This window comes from Saccostrea cucullata, unplaced genomic scaffold, assembly GCF_032062105.1.
Source record: "Saccostrea cucullata isolate Sc308-1 unplaced genomic scaffold, CSIRO_AGI_Scuc_v1 ctg2307, whole genome shotgun sequence".
Taxonomy (NCBI): Eukaryota; Metazoa; Mollusca; class Bivalvia; order Ostreida; family Ostreidae; genus Saccostrea; species Saccostrea cuccullata.
In genome coordinates this window covers 20263-32279 of record NW_026936346.1, presented here as the reverse complement: position 1 = coordinate 32279, position 12017 = coordinate 20263, and the positions used below count along the sequence as shown (strand labels likewise).

The window sequence follows — 12017 nt, the reverse complement described above, 5'->3', positions numbered from 1 at the left end:
GCATTGAAGCAATCCTTAGAAACAACGTGGATCTGATATCCAGGTAACACCAACTGAAAGGTCTTTACGTCATCCAAATTGCACTGCCCTAAAGGCACATTTGCAATTTGGTGCAAGTCTTCGGCTAGGGTTTTCTGTATACTTAAACCTGATGCATAGGAGAACACACTTCAGGGACTATATTTCATTTTATGAACAAGTTGTAAATAATCAGACATGTCAAAAAACATAAGATATGAAATACGATGTATCTCTTTTTTCTTTCAAATGAATAGCACGTGTAACATAAGGTCTAACCTTTTCGTATCGAATTCCATTTTGGATGTTTGTCGATTCTAGCTTTGGCCGTAACAATGGCTCTTGCACAGCATAAATGGTCTCTGTTGTTTATCTTGATGAAGCTCTTCTTTTCTTTCAATGACTTTTGAAGATCAACGTAGCTTCTCTTTTTATATCCTTTTCCAGAGGGCAGTTTGACATGGACCACTTCTATTTCTAATGACTGATCTACGACAAATTCCTCATAAGACTGCAGCACACGTTCTATTTCGGACAAGAGTCGATCAGCCGATAGCTGTGCTACCCGCATGAAGGGTAGACTTATGGGGTAATCCAGCCCTGGGCACTGGACAGTTAAGCGAATTAAATCTTTGGAGTCCATAAATCCTGTTTAAACAAAAACTCTAGAATTTTTTTATCTAGAAAAATTATTTTCATAGAATATTAATTGCTACATATTGACACACCCATTTTATTAGAAACCATCAAGAAATATTAGTCACAATGCTTTTTGACGCCTCATTCCATGAAATTTGCAACATGATTGAACTAAAATGGAAATTGAAGAAAGGGCATTGAAGTTATCTATACCTGTTAAATCCTTTATCACCGAGGAAAAGATGCAACGCAGACTTTGTAAAATATTAGGCAGATTCCTGATTTCTAGTTCTTGAAAGTGCACTCGATATCTGTTTGCGGTGGTGTTAAATTTCCGCATGTTTTGTTCACCAATAGGCGTAATTCTGTAGTTTTCTGTAGGGTCATCCATCTTGGTAATTCGTCTTTTCATTGAAGGTCCGGACTGAGGGGATTCATTTGTTCTCTTTTTCCCTCTTCCGGATTGACCATGACGGTGATAGCGATGTAATTCTAAATTATTCTCTGTTGTAAGGGCCTGAGGACAATCTAAACATTGATACAAATCGTGCTTTTTTCTGTGCTGAGCAAGATTATCTTCCCTTGCAAACCTTTTCCCGCAAACGTCACATCTGTAACCTTCCATATTCTACAATAAACAAAAATGTTTTATATAAACTGCAACAGTAGTGCGTACTCTTTGTTGTAAAGTCCGTAAAGTACTATACTATAATAACAGACTCGTCTTTTATTTGAAAATATTTTCTATTTCACATTTCACGTTTGTAAATATATCCTCTCTAAATCAAGGTTGCTCAATTTTAGGATGTATATAATTAAATTCATAAGGAGTATATAAAATTCTGTGACAGGTTGAATGATTTTAAAAGGTCACGTGAGAATGAGATTTGTAGTAAATTCCTTGCTTACTCTACCGAGCTTTTGTAAACACTATCAGGTCATGAATGGCTACTACATGACAAAATAAATAAACAAGTTTATATCTTTCATATTTCATCAAAACAAGTGTAAAATGAAGAATTCTTATCTTTTCCAATTTTATATTTGTCGGAAGTATGTGTATAAATTTCTTACCTTAGAAAGAAATTAAATTCCAAAGAATAAAATAGCAACCGAGTCAATTTCCCGGTGTTACTCGTTAGGGTGCTGTTTGATTTATGACGCACCAGTATCTAGATTCCGTTTTATATATTATTCTAAAAGTCGTCATGGAAACAAACAAAAAAAACAAGTGAACAAGTGATACGATTGGTTACTTTATGATCATTAAAAGTATTAATTAATTTTTATTCCTCCTGTTCTGGACCCCTCTATTGTGACATGTCATGAAAACCGAAAATAATATTTGGTTTCTATAGAAACATATCAATTGAGCTCATTCTATTGGCTATCCTGGTCGTTGTACACATAAAATCGCTCATTCAATTCATTTATAACCTTTCGTGCACCCTTTCTGAATGTCTCCATCAAAAGTTTTATTCTTTATCATCTTTTGACGTCGTTTCTTTTATAAAAATCGGCCATCTGTATCTCTATTGAAAGATTAGCTATTGTATTTCCCCCCTGTAAAAAACTAGGTCGCACCGAACCTTAAGGCCGTCTCACTTGAGCGATTAGCTATAGAATATCCCTTATAAAAACTAGGACGCATTGTACTTTAGGATGGATGAAAGATCAAAATGGACTGTACGTGTTGAGACATGTATTTCTATAGATAAATGATTAATACACCATTTAAGCGTAAAGGAAAAACATGAGGTACATTTAATTAATCACATTCGCTTTATATTTGGTGTAGTTATAAAGAGAGGCCTATATAACAAAATTTCACAACTGTACTCCACTTTCCTTTCTTACCAATGTATTTTCATGCATGATTGTACTTGTATTGTTACAATTGGTTGGGGATAATGGACTTTCAATTTACGGTGTGTGAATACACCAGACATTTAAATGCATTGAGACATGTTTTAACTTGCTATAATTGGTCACGGTGTGTTGATATATATATACATGTTTTTACCTGTAATTTTTTTTTCAATTGAATGAATCTCTCTCTAAATAAATCTTTAAATAAACCTATGGTGTATCCTTCTTTTTACTGAATTAAATACAAACATTTAATTGCCCAACTTCATTGAGACATGTTTCTACCTGAATACCTCCGTTGCGAGGTCGACGTAGACATGTCTCTACCTTGTAGTATTTTCGGTCGAGTAAATCTCTATTCAAATGAATTTTCAATAGAATCTTTAGCACCTTTGTGTACGAAGACGAAGGTAGTTTCCCCTGTTTTACGTCACTGAAAACTCCCAGTAAGGGCTACAAGAATCCCCCCTCCCCCTTTATGTATTATTTGCGGTTCTATTACTTACAATTGTTAATTTATCAATGAGGTGATATTTAATCATTGCTGGAACAAAAATTTGAGGGATGGGGGCTTGACTACCCCAGACCGCACTCTACTTTTTTTAGGAAATCCATTTGATGTTTTACATGATACGATTCGGGTAATTATTTTTTTTTTATTTTGTACTTCATGACTCCGGTCCACCCCCCCCCCCACCAGTCTTAACTCTACTCATCAACGAGACCTTCCATTTAATATGTCACACGATACCTTTTGAGTAACTATTTAATTTTGCACTTGATGACCCCGGACCACCCCCGGGCTGACCTCTCCTCGTCGAGATCTTCCGTTTGATATGTCACACGCTACTTTTTAAGTAAAGTTTTGATTTGGCACTAAATGACCCCGGACCACCCCCGGGATGACCTCTCCTCGTCCAGACCTTTCATTTGATAAGTAGAACCCTATCCTTCGGGACACTTTTTTTTAAATTTGACCCTGGACCCCCATAAACATAGGTGATTTAAAAATCTGATTTTCCCGCCTAAAGGGTCCCGTGACCAAAATTCAAATGCTGCCTTCTGATTGGTCTAAAGGTTGATGACGTCATTGGCGCGAAATTTGAATCGTGATCTATATAGGCACACTCCACTACTGTTCAGTATTAGATTCTGAATGAATTTATTTAAAATGATATTGTAGTCTAAAGACAAAAATAAATCCAATTACATTTACATTCCTTCTGAAAAGTGGGCCACAATAATCATATCCAAGTTCATCGAATCATGTCGATGTCTAAAGGTAAGTTCCACAAATGGTGGATCTATTGATTTTAAATCACACACATAGTTTAGTCCCACATAATGACTCGTCTATCGGAATTGAACAAGAGGTTTTAATTCCTCCATCCTCTAAAGCAAAGCCTACAAATAAAAGAAACTAGCTGAAATCCCGCGCAAGCACGAGGGAAATTAAGATTTTTTAATGCTAACAGAACTATTCCAAAAACTATATCTCAGATTCAACTGACAGTTTATATAGCATGACGAAATACTTCACAGTCCCGTAATTAGTTTCGGAGTTGAAATTGATACTTATAAGAAATACATTTCCTAATATTTTGGGATTTTTTTAACTTGTATGAATATCAATTTCGTTAGAGGCCAGTTCTTCTTACATGTTATAATTGTACTATGTTATACATCATGTACTACAGGTGCTCATTGGCATTTTCTCTCTACATGTTAGAAACTTTCGAAATAGATTTTGAGCTAAATTATTGCTTATCATACTTCAGATGATCTGTTTCCATTTACAACACGGATAAGAGAACGGATTTGTGCATTTTACTTTAAATTTGTCAGCATTTTAAAATATTGAATAAAAACGCTTAGTTTTCATCCCAAATGTACAAAAGGTCGAAGAGGTATAAGTTTTAAAAATGAAAGACTGTATGAAGAAAATCAACTGAAATGTACGCATCCAAGAACACATTTTTAAAGCATGTAAGTAAATTATTAAAAATCAAATTATACTTTTTTCTAGGTCTAAACAAATAACCATGCCCATTTATCGACATTTATTCATAAAACATAAGCATAACTTACTAAGATATATTCACAAACTCATTGTGCTACCAGTTTCTAAAAATTTATTTCCATGCCCATTCGTGATAGACAATCGCCTCGATTTTCTCTTAGACAGAGTGTTCGATGCCACCTGACTTTCTAAAACTTTCAACGAATAGCGAGAGGGGACATAAACGGAAAGGATTTGCACATTTTGTTTTTAATCAATGAACAAAGCTTATTTCTTTTATATCACTCAAATCAAGTTTTGATTGAATGATTCATTAATGACGTTTTTGAAATAAATAAGAGCTTGATTGTAAGTTTTTTTTTAATGCCAGTTACTTAGATCCGCCACCACTTTACTCTCTTCAGTGCTATTTCGAGGCTGTTATTCGAAAATGAAAGTAGACTTTTAATTAATTTTACGGTAAATAATATGCGAGTGAAATCTGAATATAGTTTACGGAAATCACTTTATACCAAGTGTATTCCTAGAGGCTTAAGTAAGAACTCTTGTGCAGCCGTTTCAGAGTTTAATCGCTTTGTTAATTTATGATTATAAGTATAAGATAGTGATGTGAAAGTCATTTATTCTATCCCCGCTTGAAATTTTTATTACGGATTGCCATTGTGCACCTCCTATTTCACATTTTGATCCGGCATTTTTTTTTTTGGTTTCCGATAGCAAAACATGGACACTGCTATAATATTCATATTGGAGACGGGGGTATTATTAAGTGAGCTCATTGCTCACAGTACCTATAGTTTTGATGACATGCTACTTAAAATTATTGAAAATGCACATGAATAATTCAACAAATACATAAAAGTAATTGATTTTGTACTTGGGATTAATGAAAAAGAATTTTAAATGCCCCCGTGTTGAAATATCAGTATAACTACGAAAGACAAGTGTTATGGAAGTGGAGGTGTGCTTAAAATTTTGCATTCCTTTGCAATTTTTCACGGGAGATGGATCTGATCCAATCATAGCATCAAATGCATCTTAAAGAAACAGATAGTGTATGATGTAATCTCACGATTGACTGCTATTAAATTGTACATTATATTTTAATTTCATGTGCGAATGAATATCAACCAAAAACTCAATTACCCGAACCAAGGATACTTAAAACATGACTCATGGTGTTATTGCCAATTATTTTGACAAAAGTTTGTGTATCATCTGTCTTTCATTGAGAAATAAATAACACTTACTATTTTGACATTGAAAATAAGGTGCTCAAAACCTATATTTTACAAGGCTGATTCCTCCACGTTGTTTCAATTTTGAAATATTAACAGACAATTAAAAATCAAAATACATTGCATTTTTAACATTACTTTAACCTTAAAATAACAACAAATATTCAAAGTTGAAAAAAATTGGAATTTTCGACACTGTTTCAACGTTGAAACACCGAGGAACATGCAACGTTGAAAGCAAGTTGCAGCCTCAACGTTGATTCAACGATGGAAAAGGTTAAGGATTCAACGTTGAAGCCCCAACATTGAAACAACGTTGAAATATAGTTGCTCAATATTGAAGTTTATATTCCACGTACTCAATATAGTTCCTCAACGGTGCAACTTATTTTAAACTTACTCTCGGCGTTGTAACACGTTGCGTGCCTTCTGGGTTGGAAAATGTAAATATTTTAGCATGGAATTCATATAGTTATTTATAATTATTCATGGCAGTATTGTCCGCTGTAGTGTGACATGAATAAATTTGCAAGATGGCGTCGTGTTATAGCTTCCAGTACTCGCTTCTATTTTCAATGACGTATTTCTGCGTTAATATTTGACTGGAAACGTGACTTCTTGACGACAAGACAAGTCGCACCCAACACTAATAATGACAACTCGCTCCCAATTTAGAACACCTTGCCCTTATTTCTTTCTTGTAAATTGCAAAGGAAAAACTGTTATCAATTTTTTTATATGCAAATGTAAATTATAATAAATATATTTACAATTGTAAAAACATGCCTTCATAAGGAAAAGAAATGACAGCCGATGAGACAGAATTCACAATAAATCTATCTACTGCGGACAATACGAGTTGTAAAGTTCAGAATTTTACTGAAATTAATTGCCTAACAATACAGAATTTTTCGAAGAAGGTGTGAAGCCAAGGGAATGCAGAAAAATGCCAGGTGGGTGGATAGTAAAAGAACTGCACGGGATAATAGAGTGCTTCTTTGAAGTGTGAAATGGATTACAAGACAGACTCTGAAAGATCTTACGAGTAGATTGATTGAAAGAACACAATGCAAAGTATCTTAACATACAGAAGGTCGACGATTGTCTGAACATGGTTACAAACGTAATCAAGTTTCCAAAACCAGTACGGTTTTTCGAGTTAAGCGTGCTAAAAGGGGGCTACATATTGTACATATTAGACTGTACATGTACTGTTGAGAGCCACTGATAATCAGTTATATTTAGGGACGAGACAATTCTCAGACTTTGAATTAACAGAAAACTGGTTTGGAGACGATCCAACGTGGGAAAGAGTCCATGATTTAAATATTCAATGATAAATACACATTTGAGTCAAAACTTACAGTCCAGTTAAAATATGTGTATTTAAAATTGCGTTGAACATTTTATTACTACATGTATCTCCGAAAGGACAGCACGAGTATGCAGTGACATGACGACACTTTTGTTCATTATGACGTCTTATCTGACTTTTTCAGAGATTTAAACTGTGATATCCATAACCTACTCCCGCATATTTTGTGGACTTAATCTCAAACAGAGGGTTTCCATTTAACCATATATCATGAACAACATGTCGATAGAGTCAATTTCTGCAACAGTAAGAATTCTATATTAAATTATAATATATTACATTTTCCCATAGATTTGTAATTTCAGCCTTATTTCCAAAAGTACTTTGGACATACCTTTTCCTCTTGGTCATAAGTCCGCGGAATCTCTATTTCTGTTCAATCTGTTAATAACACTCTCATTATATGCCTTTAATCTGTACTAAGTTCAATGGGACGAATTTCCACGGAACATTTGTGACCGCGTACACAGCGTAAATTAATACCACGTGGAAAAAAGTACTTCTACAGTAGCTCAAGTCAAAACTACTAAATTTGACCCGTGTTTTGCCCGTTATGGTTAATGAATTACAGAACAGTCTATTAATGCGCAACGGATACCCCAACACATTGAGTGTTATGTTAATTTTTCGAGACCCTTGTACAGATTGTAATAGGAGTTTACCTTGACAATTGTCCCCGACATAACCAAGCGTACAGTTACAGGTGTAACCTCGTATTCTGGTATTGTCTGCTACACAGGTTCCGTTCTGACAATGATGGCCGTCACACACGTCAACTATAGGAACTAATTTGTAAAAGCAGTTGTGTAAAACTCATTAACTAAATGTGATAATAGGATTTTAAAGACGCTCGATCCTGATGTTTAAAGTCTTAAACTTTTTTTGCCAAGTATATTTTTAGTTTGTACATATATAGCTTAATTAAAATTGAAACAAAAAAATGGGGGTCAATATGCTTCCTTTTGCGCTGCAGTACATTTAATATGACCTTTTTTTTTCACTGAAATTTGTGTCTTAATTAAAGATTACATCTTCCACGTTTTCCCTCAAACATTGTTATCCAATTAAAGCATGAAATAAAATGAATTCTAAGCCTGTTTAAAAAAGACACTTTAAAATTCTGACTAAGAAAAAGTTTCAATTTTCTTCGCATAATCAGTTATTTGACCTTTCTGCACTAATAAAATGTGATTTTTCTAGCATTGAAAAATTTAAAAAGCAAAAAGAGTATTTTAAAGACAAACTTTTTTCTGAATTTAAGCAGAAAGGTCAAAATTATCTTGAATATTTAGAAAAGAACATCAAAAGTTGGGGAATATGATATCAATTTGAAGATATTACTTTTAAAAAAAGTGTCAATTTTACGTTAAAATTGGCTCAATTTTCCCCCGGATTTTCAGGATATATTTACTATATTCTATATACTTTGTTGATAGAATTCATAAGAAATAATTTAATAGATATTTCAGAACCAGCATAAAACATTTAACTGCAAAAAACAGCTTTGAAAGTGTGCAACCAGCATGGAAAAATAGGATCTAAAATTAACAGTACTGTTATAGTTCAAAAGGGTAAATAGTGATCAGTTTCTTCTAAAAACCCTTCCGCCACAAAATATTGTCCATAGCTTTATTCTATTTGAATGGAATTTAAGGATAAATAACACAAACAAACTTTTTTTCAGAAATCAGCATTATTTCTCATAGATTTACATTTAAATTGACAACCTGAACCTGTTTACCAAGTTAGATTGGGAGAATTATATAAGATTTTGTGATAAGGTTAAAAAAATGTGCAACATTTTGTATGGAATTATATAGAAGGCAAAACAAAATCTCATATTTAAGCACCAAGGAAAACCTACGATTTCTTTATATTTCAGGGATTTATTATTTATGTCATTTCAAATCAAAATCAGTCAAAAAATATATATAACCCCGCACATCCATTTTTTGTTTGTGGTAAGTACCCTTAATCGCGGCTTTTTTTAAAATATAGTTCAATTTGCATTGTAGAATTTAGATTTAATGTTAGAACTAAAAAAAATGATGCAGAATTTTATAAATAAACGACATGACCAAAATCCACTCAAAATCTCAGGATCGAACGTCCTTAAGTAAGAAATTAAACTTTCAAAAATATCATTTGATATGTTTTCTCAAATCTAAAAACCATAAATAAGAATAAACAAGATATATACAAAAGTAATTCATCCATTCATACATGTTTACTGTATACAGGGAAATTTTCGCCCCCGTTTTATTTTCGCCCCTTTCGCCCTCTTCTTGATTGGGCGAATTTAAAACGGGGCGAACTCAAATTGCACAGCATAAATTCTTATTCAGAACTTTGACTGGGAGAATTTTAAACAGGGATAAATTGTCCGCAAGCACAAAAGGACGATAATAGCCCTGTATACAATATATATATGATATTATTTTGTTAAATTATTTGTGTTCATATATCACAGTTGCAGTCTTTGGCCTAAATAAAAGAGGAAGATATTCATAATTCAAAAGTTTATACAGGGTGTAGTTTCAAATAGTGCTAATGCCCCTAAAAAACAACAATAGCAAGAGGAATTACATATGTATATTAAGGTTCTGAAGTCAAGCATAGGTATGAAGTATAAAAAATATGGAGATAGGGAAGACTATACGAGATCAAAAATCCATTAAACAATATTAAATAGGAGTAGAGAAAAGACGGACCTTCAAAACATCTGATCGAGTTGGTTTTAATGCATTTTCAACATATTTGCATAGACAAAAGTATCATTTAAAAAATGAGTACAAAATGTGTTTCATCATTTCATGCAAAGACACTTAATAGATGATATTACTTTTTAATTTACTAAGTACCTTATAAAAGGGAATTTTTTTACAATTGATGTTTAAATCTTTATTAGAAACAAACGTTCTTATCCATTTAATTACCTGCTTTTTATATAATGACGTTACCGTCCCTCAGGAATGACATTGAACAGATCTTAAGTACTTTAACGAAAATTGATCGAAGGCAGAGCGAAGATTAAACACAATCTAATTGTTTTATATAAAAAAAAACCTACTGATTTAAAAATGCATCCTTTTCCAAACTCCGTTTTCCATTTTATTTTCCTGGTACATGTATATTTTATTGTGGTATACTTATTAGATTCTTACCTTTAAGATGTATGAGCAACAGTGCTATAAAAGCTATAACGGCAACGGTCAGAAATACACCAAGGAGTAAAGAAATAATCGTTAGTTTCTGCTTTTGTACTCCACCTTTATAATTCTTCCCATCTACATAAGTAAAAGAATATTTAATAAAAATGAAAGAAAATATATTGACATATACAGAATTAGCTGAAATAGCTTACAGGTATTTAACACGAATAATCCATGTTAATCTTAATGTTTTTTTTTCAAAATATAATACTGAAATTTCACAATTGTATAACTTTCATACCTATTGTACTATTCTTCTTTATCGAAGACATTGTTTTGATGTAAGATAAGCTCTGCCTTGCTTTCCTCTTCCTGTAGAATACGCACTGTAACCTTTTCCCATACTATATAAAGAACTAAGCAGTGATCAACGCTATGCTTTTATAGAGTAATTAGATCAGGTGGCAAACGTAGATATAAAATGTTTACGTCCCAGTTGGCACACTTTGACACAAGTGTGAAAAAGCAATATAACATTTGGTAAAAAAAAAAAAAAAAAACAGCGAAAAAATGTATCCTTTTAAAGCCAGGATTGAAAAAATGCAAGACTATGCTATGACTGACGATTTTTAGCAAATGTCCAAAACTGTACCAATGTTACTCAAAGTGTAAATACAGATGTTATTTAAGTAGAAACTTTTGGCATTCCACTGGTCAGAATGATCAATGATGTAACAAGCAAGAATTTCGGTTACAAATTAGTAGATTTTTGTCGATTTTTGTGTCAACAACAATCTTTTTTATTCTTAACGGTCGATATGGAAGTGACAAATCTACAGGTGCTCTTACATGCAAGAACAGAAAGACTGTTTGTTATATGGTATATAGTGTACACTTATTTAATTTTTTAAGCAAATTTCAAGGTTGTAGACTTTTGTAACTTATATTCTGACGCACACGACCCCCCTGTCATTCAGGGTAACGGTTTCTCAATGTGTTCAATGTAAGGTGGAGGTAGAGACTCAAGAAAAACCAGTGTGAAATATTTTGTGCCGATAAAGCAGACGATTTTCGTGGTAGTATAGATTGCATTTAATCTACAACTGTGAAATTAGAAGAAGTTGGGGATCTATTGCATTTGCAAAATGGGTTGGAAAAAGAGCATTTGAATAATGCAATGTCAAAAATCTGCAATGTGTTTTTAAGCGCAGTCAAAAAATTGCTTGGGATTAAACATAAAATTTAAAATGCAAAGAATAAAAACCCGATAAATCTTGGTTCAATCGTTATTGTAGAAAAGAGAGATAAAAAATTCCACTTAGCTAAAATTAGCTAAACGAATGCATAATAGATTTAAGACCCAAGAATCTAGAGATAATCTAAAACTAGCTAGCAAAGAGTATAATAAAGTAATGGATTCATCAATAAAATGACTACAGACAAGATCTATCTCAGAAATTGAAAAAAATGCGAACAAACAACACAAAGGAATACTGAAAAATATAAAAAAAAAAAAAAAAAAAAAAAAAGCCAAAATGAAAATAACACATGTACAGCTGATTTACGGGGGATGTACAAGCCATATTGGATTTATTCTGGTCTAAAATAAGAAATACCAAGAATGCGCTAAATACTCTACCAAACTAGCTCAAAGTTACTCAAAGAGCTAAGGCCCTCATTACTTCCTGTTTGATACCAAAATTAAT

At 32.9% G+C, this 12017-nt stretch overlaps 1 protein-coding gene across 1 annotated transcript in view; it reads right to left on the bottom strand.

The window, feature by feature from the left end:
• LOC134245378 (L-rhamnose-binding lectin CSL3-like) overlaps nucleotides 1-10413 on the bottom strand; it is a 33457-nt gene extending 23044 nt beyond the window's left edge. Inside the window, exons 1-2 of the mRNA XM_062727667.1 lie at nucleotides 10324-10413; nucleotides 7822-7944 (exon numbers count right to left, since the gene is read on the bottom strand). The gene's annotated coding sequence lies outside the window, so the exon portion shown is untranslated. The remainder of the gene's footprint in view (nucleotides 1-7821; nucleotides 7945-10323) is intronic.
• Nucleotides 10414-12017: the final 1604 nt, after the last annotated feature.